General features: G+C 46.0%; 1 protein-coding gene across 1 annotated transcript in view; it reads right to left on the bottom strand.

The window, feature by feature from the left end:
* The window catches only part of LOC115194770 (uncharacterized), a 519,835-nt gene that overhangs the window by 261,021 nt on the left and 249,890 nt on the right, over positions 1-8,924 (bottom strand). The gene's annotated exons all lie outside the window — the stretch shown is intronic.

Here is an 8,924-nt window from a genome sequence, read left to right as displayed (position 1 = left end):
CACCAGACCCAACTCTGCTAAATGGCTCCCTCTTCTGTTCAGCTCAGGCAGCTTTGCCTAGTTGACATCTTCCTGGTTAAAGTCTGATATGTAGCTGTAATACCATGGAGAACCAGAGAGGAACCAATACAATGTTGTTCACTACCTTGTTCCTGTCCTCTGTAGCTGTAATACCATGGAGAACCAGAGAGGAACCAATACAATGTTGTTCACTACCTTGTTCCTGTCCTCTGTAGCTGTAATACCACAGTAAACCACAGGGGGTGTTGGTTGATATCTCCCCTGACATTATTATTATCATATATATTTCAAATGTATTTTTTTAAAAAATAATATTAAAACATATATTCAACCTGCCGCTCACCATTTACATTACATTCACTCATCTAACAGACTCCCATCTAGAGAGACCCAGAGAACCATTTACATTACATTAGTCATCTAACAGACTCCCATCTAGAGAGACCCACAGAAACAATTACATTACATTAGTCATCTAACAGACTCCCATCTAGAGAGACCCAGAGAAGCAACTAAGGTCAACGCCCTGCCCAGGGACACATCAACAGATCTCCCAACAAGTCAAAATGGAGACCTGAACCAACGACCTATCAGCCACCAGCCCAACCTGAACCAATGACCTATCAGCCACCAGCCCAACCTGAACCAACGACCTATCAACCACCATCCCAACCTGAACCAACGACCTATTAGCCACCAGCCCAACCTGAACCAACAACCTATCAGCCACCAGCCACCAGCCCAACCTGAACCAACGACCTATCAGCCACCAGCCCAACCTGAACCAACGACCTATCAGCCACCAGCCACCAGCTCAACCTGAACCAACGACCTATCAGCCACCAGCCCAAGCTGAACCAACGACCTATCAGCCACCAGCCCAACCTGAACCAACGACCTATCAGCCACCAGCCCAAGCTGAACCTACGACCTATCAGCCACCAGCCACCAGCTCAACCTGAACCAACGACCTATCAGCCACCAGCCCAAGCTGAACCAACAACCTATCAGCCACCAGCCCAACCTGAACCAACAACCTATCAGCCACCAGCCACCAGCCCAAGCTGAACCAACGACCTATCAGCCACCAGCCCAAGCTGAACCAACGACCTATCAGCCACCAGCCCAACCTGAACCAACGACCTATCAGCCACCATCCCAACCTGAACCAACAACCTATCAGCTACCAGCCCAACCTGAGCCAACAACCTATCAGCCACCAGCCGGTTCTGGTGCCGTGGCATCAGTCAGACCGAGGCTCCTTCGGTGGATGACTGGTTCAGGCGCGCGGAGGAGACATGGGAAGCTGTCCGTGTTCACCTTCAGCGAGCCGTGACACGCCAAAAGGAGAACGCAGACTGCCACCCCAGTGAGGCCCCGGTGTTCGCACCTGGGGACCGGGTCTGGCTCCCGACCCTAAACCTGCCCTTTCGCATGCCCTGCCAGAAGCTAGGTCCGTGGTTTGTGGTGCCATTTAAAGTCCTGAGGAGAGGTTTGTTATAGGTTACAGCTTCCCCCCGATTACCGCATTAACCCCTCGTTCCATGTGTCTCTCCTCAGGCCGGTGGTGGCTGGTCAGCTCCAGGAGTCTGAGGTGCGGGAGGTTCCTCCACCCCCTCTGGACATCGAGGGGGCCCCGGCGTACTCCGTTCGCTCCATCCTGGATTCGAGGCGTCGGGCGAGGGGCCTTCAGTGAGGGATACGGTCCGGTGGAGAGGTGTTGGGTTCCGGTCGAGGACGTGTTGGACCCTTCAATGCTGCAGGAGTTCCACCGTCTTCATCCAGATCGCCCTGGGCCTCGCCCTCCGGGTCGTCCGGGGGGGGGTACTGTCACGACTTCTGCCGAATTTGGTCCCTCTCCTTGTTCGGGCGGCGTTCGGTGGTCGACGTCACCAGCCTTCTAGCCATTGTCAATCCACCTTTCATTTTCCATTGGTTTTGTCTTGTCTGCCTCACCTGGTTCCAATTCCATCAATTACATGTTGTGTATTTAACCCACTGTTTCCCCCATGTCCTTGTCCGGAATTGTTTTCTTGTAGTGCTTGTGCACGTTATGCTGGGGGTTACCGGATTTTGTTTGACCCATTTTTATATTGTTCTGTCTACGGTGGGTTTTATTTATTAAACGACACCGTTGTAAATCAGTTTTAGCTCTCCTGCGCCTGACTTCTCTGCCGCCAGTACGCACCACGCTACAAAAAGACCCAAAGTCATCAAGCCAAATGTCCTTACAACTGACAGCAGTAAAAATAGAGGCTGTTTCCCCCCCGCCCTCCACACATATAAACATAGAGACTTATCAGAGCAGGAGATCGGTGGCTGTTTGAGGTTATAGCTGTATGTGAACAACATCACCCAGCCCTCTGTCCCTCTGTCACACATCTTACATGTATTTTTATATGTTTTGGCCATTTAGCGACTTACTGTAGTGAGTCATTTAGCAGACGCTCTTGTCATGTACCTTGTTCCTTCCATCTCCCCCCTCCTTTGTTGACTGCTGCAGCAGGGTCTATTTTAGTCTCCATGGGAACCTACGTATTCTGTATGATGTACATTCAGAGTTCTAAACACTTAAAACACCAGTCAAAAACCTGGTTGAATCAGTCATTATAATTGGACTGTATGTTGGGGTGTATAAATGTATCTAACTACACATTAAACACTGAGACCTGTAGGGGTGTATCAATGTTCCTGTGGTGTTGGAGGTCTTCGCTGTAGTAGACTGGATCAGCTCCTCTGTCCCTCACTCATCTCTCTCTCCTCTCTCTTTACCTAGTGACCCTGTTCATCAGAACGTCATGGTGGGTGGAAAAAGATGCTCTCTTCAGCAGCGGTGAACAACCACAACCCTGTCGGTCCATCTCTTTACTTCTCATTTCTCTTATTTTCTCTCTCCCTCCTTCCCTTTTCACACCAACACACTTATCTATAGACTCTGTGGCCTTGACCTCCATCAACAGCATCAGCAACAGAGAGGTGTGAAGTTTCCACAACAGAGTTAGTCAGTTTATCATGTACTTCTCTTTAGACGCTGTAGCCTTGACCTCCATCAACAGAGTTAGAGTCAGTTTATCATGAGAACATACAGACACCACTGACTGGAACTATCAACAACAAGAGTTAGTTTATCATGAGAACATACAGACACCACTGACTGGAACCAGCAGACAGTATCAGTTGTAAAGGCTTCATTACTACTAACAGAAGGAAAGTTGCAGTGTTATGTCCATGATGAATGATGTAAAGGATTCATTACTACTAACAGAAGGAAAGTTGTAGTGTCCATGATGAATGATGTAAAGGCTTCAATGTGTTTTTGTATTGTGCTGCTTTGTTAAATTCTGGTTGTTCATGTGAAATTGGAAATTGTATTTTTCTATAATGTCATTGTGTGTGTTTACCTTGAGCAACACCGTTGTATGGTTACCAACTGAGAAACACTGTTGTGTGGTTGGAGGAGTAACATGTTCCACTACTGAAGACATTGTCTCTAATCTAGTGGAGTAATAACATGTTCCACTACTGAAGACATTGTCTCTAATCTAGTGGAGTAATAACATGTTCCACTACTGAAGACATTGCCTCTAATCTAGGTTGGGCCTTTAGATTTCTAGAAAATGAACAACTCAGGAAGAATGTTTCACTTCTCTTTTTGACTTCTCTAACCCCAAACCCCGGCCTGGTCTCATTGGTCTGTTTCGCAAGCATTCCCCGAAGTCTTGCAATATTGTGCCTCTGGGTTTAGAAATGTCTGGTGGGTATTAGCACCAACAGAGAATGTTTGAATCCTAAGCAACCTGCCTACACATTGTTTGAAGTACAACAGACCAACATAGCTACCGTAGTAGGTGAAATCTGTGAGCTGGAAAACCTTGGTAGAGCATGGGTGTAGAAGGCATTGTAGTGCTCACATGAATTTCCTTTCTTTGACATTACGCTCACAATGCAAATAGTCCGGGAAGCCATTTGATTACATGTTCAGGAGCATTAAAGCTTGGGTGTAAAAACTGTTGAGAAGCCTTTTTGTCCTAGACTTGGCACTCCGGTACTGCTTGGCATGCGGTAATAGAGAGAACAGTCTGTGGCTGGGGTCTTTGTCAATTTTTAGGGCCTTCCTCTGACACCGCCTGGTGTAGAGGTCCTGGATGGCAGGCAGCTTAGCCCCAGTGATGTACTGGGCCGTATGCACTACCCTTTGTAGTGCCTTGCGGTCAGAGGCCGAGCAATTGCCGAACAAGGCAGAGATGCAACCAGTCAGGTTGCTCTCGATGTTGCAGCTGTAGAACCTTTTGAGGATCTCAGGACCCAAGCCAAATCTTTTTAGTTTCCTGAGGGGGAATAGGCTTTGTCGTGCCCTCTTCACGACTGTCTTGGTGTGTTTGGACAATTCTAGTTTTTTGTTGATGTGGACACCAAGGAACTTGAAGCACTCAACCTGCTCCACTACAGCCCCATCGATGAGAATGGGGGCGTGCTCGGTCCTCCTTTTCCTGTAGTCCACAATCATCTCCTTAGTCTTGGTTACATTGAGGGATATGTTGTTATTCTGGCACCACCCGGCCAGGTCTCTGACCTCCTCCCTATAGGTTGGCTCATTGCCTAGCACCGTTGTGTCATCTGCAAACTTAATGATGGTGTTGGAGTTGTGCCTGGCCATGCAGTCATGGGTGAACAGGGAGTACAGGAGGGGACTGAGCACGCACCCCTGGAGAGCTCCAGTGTTGAGGATCAGCGTGGCAGATGTGTTGCTACCTACCCTCACCACCTGGGGGCGGCCCGTCAAGAAGTCCAGGATCCAGTTGCAGAGGAAAATGTTTAGTCCCAGCATCCTTAGCATAGTGATGAGCTTTGAGGGTACTATGGCATTGAACGCTGAGCTGTAGTCAATGGATAGCATTCTCACATAAGTGTTCCGTTTGTCCAGGTGGGAAAGGGCAGTGTAGAGTGCAATAGAGATTGCATCATCTGTGGATCTGTTTGGGCGATAAGCAAATTGGAATGTGTCTAGGGTTTCTGGGATAATGGTGTTGATGTGAGCCATTACCAACCTTTCAAAGCACTTCATGGCTACGGACCTGAGTGCTACGGGTCTGTAGTGATTTAGGCAGGTTGCCTTTGTTTTCTTGGGCACAGGGACTATGGTGGTCTGCTTGAAACATGTTGGTATTACAGACTCAATCAGGGACATGTTGATAATGTCAGTGAAGACACCTGCCAGTTGGTCAGCACATGCCCGGAGCACACGTCGTGGTAATCCGTCTGGCCCCGCAGCCTTGTGTATGTTGACCTGTTTAAAGGTCTTACTCACGTCGGCTATGGAGACCGTGATCACACAGTCGTCCAGAACAGCTGATGCTCTCATGTATGCCTCATTGTTGCTTGCCTCGAAAAGAGCATAGAAGTGGTTTAGCTCGTCTGGTAGGCTCGTGTAACTGGGCAGCTCGCGGCTGTGTTTCCCTTTGTAGTCTGTAATAGTTTGCAAGCCCTGCCACATCCGACGAGCGTCGGAGCCGGTGTAGTATGATTCAATCTTAGCCCTGTATTGACGCTTTGCCTGTGATGGTTCGTCGCAGGGCATAGCGGGATTTCTTGTAAGCTTCCATTCAGTGCGAATGTTGCCTGTAATCCATGGCTTCTGGTTGGGGTAGGTACGTACAGTCACTGTGGGGACGACGTCCTCGATGCACTTATTGATAAAGCCAGTGACTGATGTGGTGTACTCCTCAATGCCATCGGAAGAATCCCGGAACATGTTCCAGTCTGTGATAGAAAAACAGTCCATTAGTTTAGCATCTGCTTCATCTGACCACTTTTTCTATAGACCGAGTCACTGGTGCTTCCTGCTTTAATTTTAGCTTGTAAGCAGGAATCAGGAGGATAGAGTTGTGGTCAGATTTACCAAATGGAGGGCAAGGGAGAGCTTTGTACCCGTCTCTGTGTGTGGAGTACAGGTGATCTAGAATTTTAGCAAAAGTAAAAGTTGTCAAAATATACATTTTATAAAAAGAAATACAGATACACAAAAAAACGACTTAAGTAGTACTTTAAAGTATTTTTAGTTAAGTAATTTACATCACTGGACTTAAAAAGAACATTGTTACACATGAAAACCTGGTGTGACAATATTGAAACTGTAATACCACCTAGTGGACACCAAGAGAAACTACACCACAAACACAAACACAATAACCTTAAAACAGATGCATGCTTTAAATATTGTTCTTTTTTATTAACTAAATATGTCCAATCATGGAGACATTTCAAAAGTCGGAATGTAAAGCACAAACACTTGGAAAGTTCTTCTAAAGCAGCTGTAGTGAGTGAAGTATCTTGAGGTTACCTGAAATAGGTCAAAGCATATATTAAATAGAACTTAACAACATCTTCGACACAGACACAAGTTACCTGCTATATTTGGGCAACAGGATTAACACAGAGAGATCTTGGCAAAATACATTGTATGTTTCTGTAGTATGAGTAGGCTGTTGTGTACAAGCCACCTAGCTAATAGAATACTGGAGCTAGCAGTCATTTAGTTACATTTTAACCAAAGCAATAGAGTTCACCGGCAAATGCAGACACACCAGAAATAATAACTAAACCAACGAACAGGAATTGCTTGTAGGCGACCAGAATGAGGACAGACATTTTTCTAAATAAATGTTGTCACTGAAAAACAAAAAGGGCTAAAATTGTTGTGTAAAATGAGTCGGATGAATCGTTCCTTATTGGAATATGTTTTTTTGGACAAAGATGTTTATTTGGGAAACCCTTTTGAAGTCACGAGGATGGTGAAGAAGTGTTGGGAATGTGGATGAAGTATATTACTAGCCTGTTCAACCTCTCTTTCGTATCGTCTGAGATCCCCAAAGATTGGAAAGCTGCCGCGGTCATCCTTCCCTTCAAAGGGGGAGACACTCAAGACCCAAACTGTTATAGACCTATATCCATCCTACCCTGCCTTTCTAAAATCTTCAAAAGCCAAGTTAACAAACCAGATCGTCAAAAGCCAAGTTAACAAAAAGATCACCGACCATTTTGAATCCCACCGCACCGTCTCCGCTACGCAATCTGGTTTCTGAGCTGGTCATGGGTGCACCTCAGCCACGCTCAAGGTCCTAAACGATATCATAACCGCCATCAATAAAAGAAAGTACTGTGCAGCCATCTTCATCGACCTGGCCAAGGCTTTCGACTGTCAATCACCGCATTCTTATCGGCAGACTCATAGCCTTGGCTTCTCAAATGATTGCCTCACCTGGTTCACCAACTACTTCTCAGATAGAGTTCAGTGTGTCAAATCGGAGGGCCTGTTTTCCAGACCTCTGGCAGTCTCTATGCGGGTGACACAGGGTTCAATTCTCGGGTTGACTATTTTCTCTGCATATATCAATGATGTCGCTCTTGCTGCTGTTGATTCTCTGATCCACCTCTACGCAGACGACACCATTCTGTATACCTCTGGCCCTTCTTTGGACACTGTGTTAACTAACCTCCAGACGAGCTTCCATGCCATACAACTCTCCTTCCGTGGCCTCCAACTGCTCTTAAATGCAAGTTAAACTAAATGCGTGCTCTTCAACTGATTGCTGCCCCCACCCGCCCGCCCGACTAGCATCACTACTCTGGAAGGATCTGACTTAGAATATGTGGACAACTACAAATACCTAGGTGTCTGGTTAGACTGTAAACTCTCCTTCCAGACTCACATTAAGCATCTCCAATCCAAAATTAAATCTAGAATCGGCTTCCTATTTCGCAACAAAGCATCCTTTACTCATGCTGTCAAACATACCCTCGTAAAACTGACTATCCTACCGATCCTTGATTTTGGATATGTAATTTACAAAATAGCCTCCAACACTCTACTCAGCAAACTGGATGTAGTCTATCACAGTGCCATCTGTTTAGTTTTGTTACAATGAACCACAACTAGTTGCTATTCTTCAATCAAGTGAACTGGATACACTTATTGTGACGGTGGAGTTTGTAGTATTTATATCCACAGTGATTAATTGCACAGGACAAGTGTCCAAGAAGTCCAAGAATCTGGACATCATTATATCTGAAGCCGAGAAGTTTTTGGGCCTCCAAGACGTAATGGCAGAAGTACTGCAAGGACTGTCCCTCCATCACATGATCCTTCTGAGCCTGTGTAGGGACCTGATTAAAACAGAAAAGATGATGTAACATTTCCTTACTGATAGTTTGTATGGATTATTTTTTAAATCCTTATTACCCAGCTGTACAGTAGGTGGCAGAATGCACATATCATTGTTGCGTTGTAGGTCAAAACATTTGTCTCCGTCTGGGCTGGAGAAGAGGGAAGATTCACGCAGGTGAAAAAGATGGCGGAAGCGGATGATGAGGTGGATTCTGAATCTAATGACGGTAGAATCAAGGAGAAGTGGAGTCCAAAACAAAGGAAAAAGGAGCAAAGTAGAGAAGACAGAGAAGAGAATGTTACTTCTTATCTTGTAGGAGTACGGTTTGTAAATGAGGAGCAGCTGAACCAATTACCAATCTGGAGGAATCCATTTGAGGTATCCAAACTGGTGGAGAGAGTTGGGTCATGTGGAGTCGGTGAGGGTAACTAGAAGTGGTCTAGTGATAATTGTTTGTGTTTCTGTTGGGCAGAGGAAGAATGCGCTCGAAGTAAAATGAATGGGAAGAAATGTGAATTGTTTCTTTCTCAAGAAAAGGGCACAAATGAAAGGAGTTATAACTGGGGTAGCAGTAAATAGAAAAGTTGACCAGCTGAGGGGAAAGAGGCCCGGTGTATGTGATGCTCGTCGTTTGATGCAACGCAGACAGGGTGGGGAGAGTGGGGAAACAGAAGAGTCATTGTCTGTTATTTAGAGTTTTGATGTTGAGTCTCTGCCTGACAAGGTGAAGTCAGGATA

This window comes from Salmo trutta, chromosome 5, assembly GCF_901001165.1.
Source record: "Salmo trutta chromosome 5, fSalTru1.1, whole genome shotgun sequence".
Lineage (NCBI taxonomy): Eukaryota > Metazoa > Chordata > Actinopteri > Salmoniformes > Salmonidae > Salmo > Salmo trutta.
The sequence above is the reverse complement of the archived record's forward strand: the minus strand, read 5'-3'. Positions and strand labels throughout refer to the sequence as shown.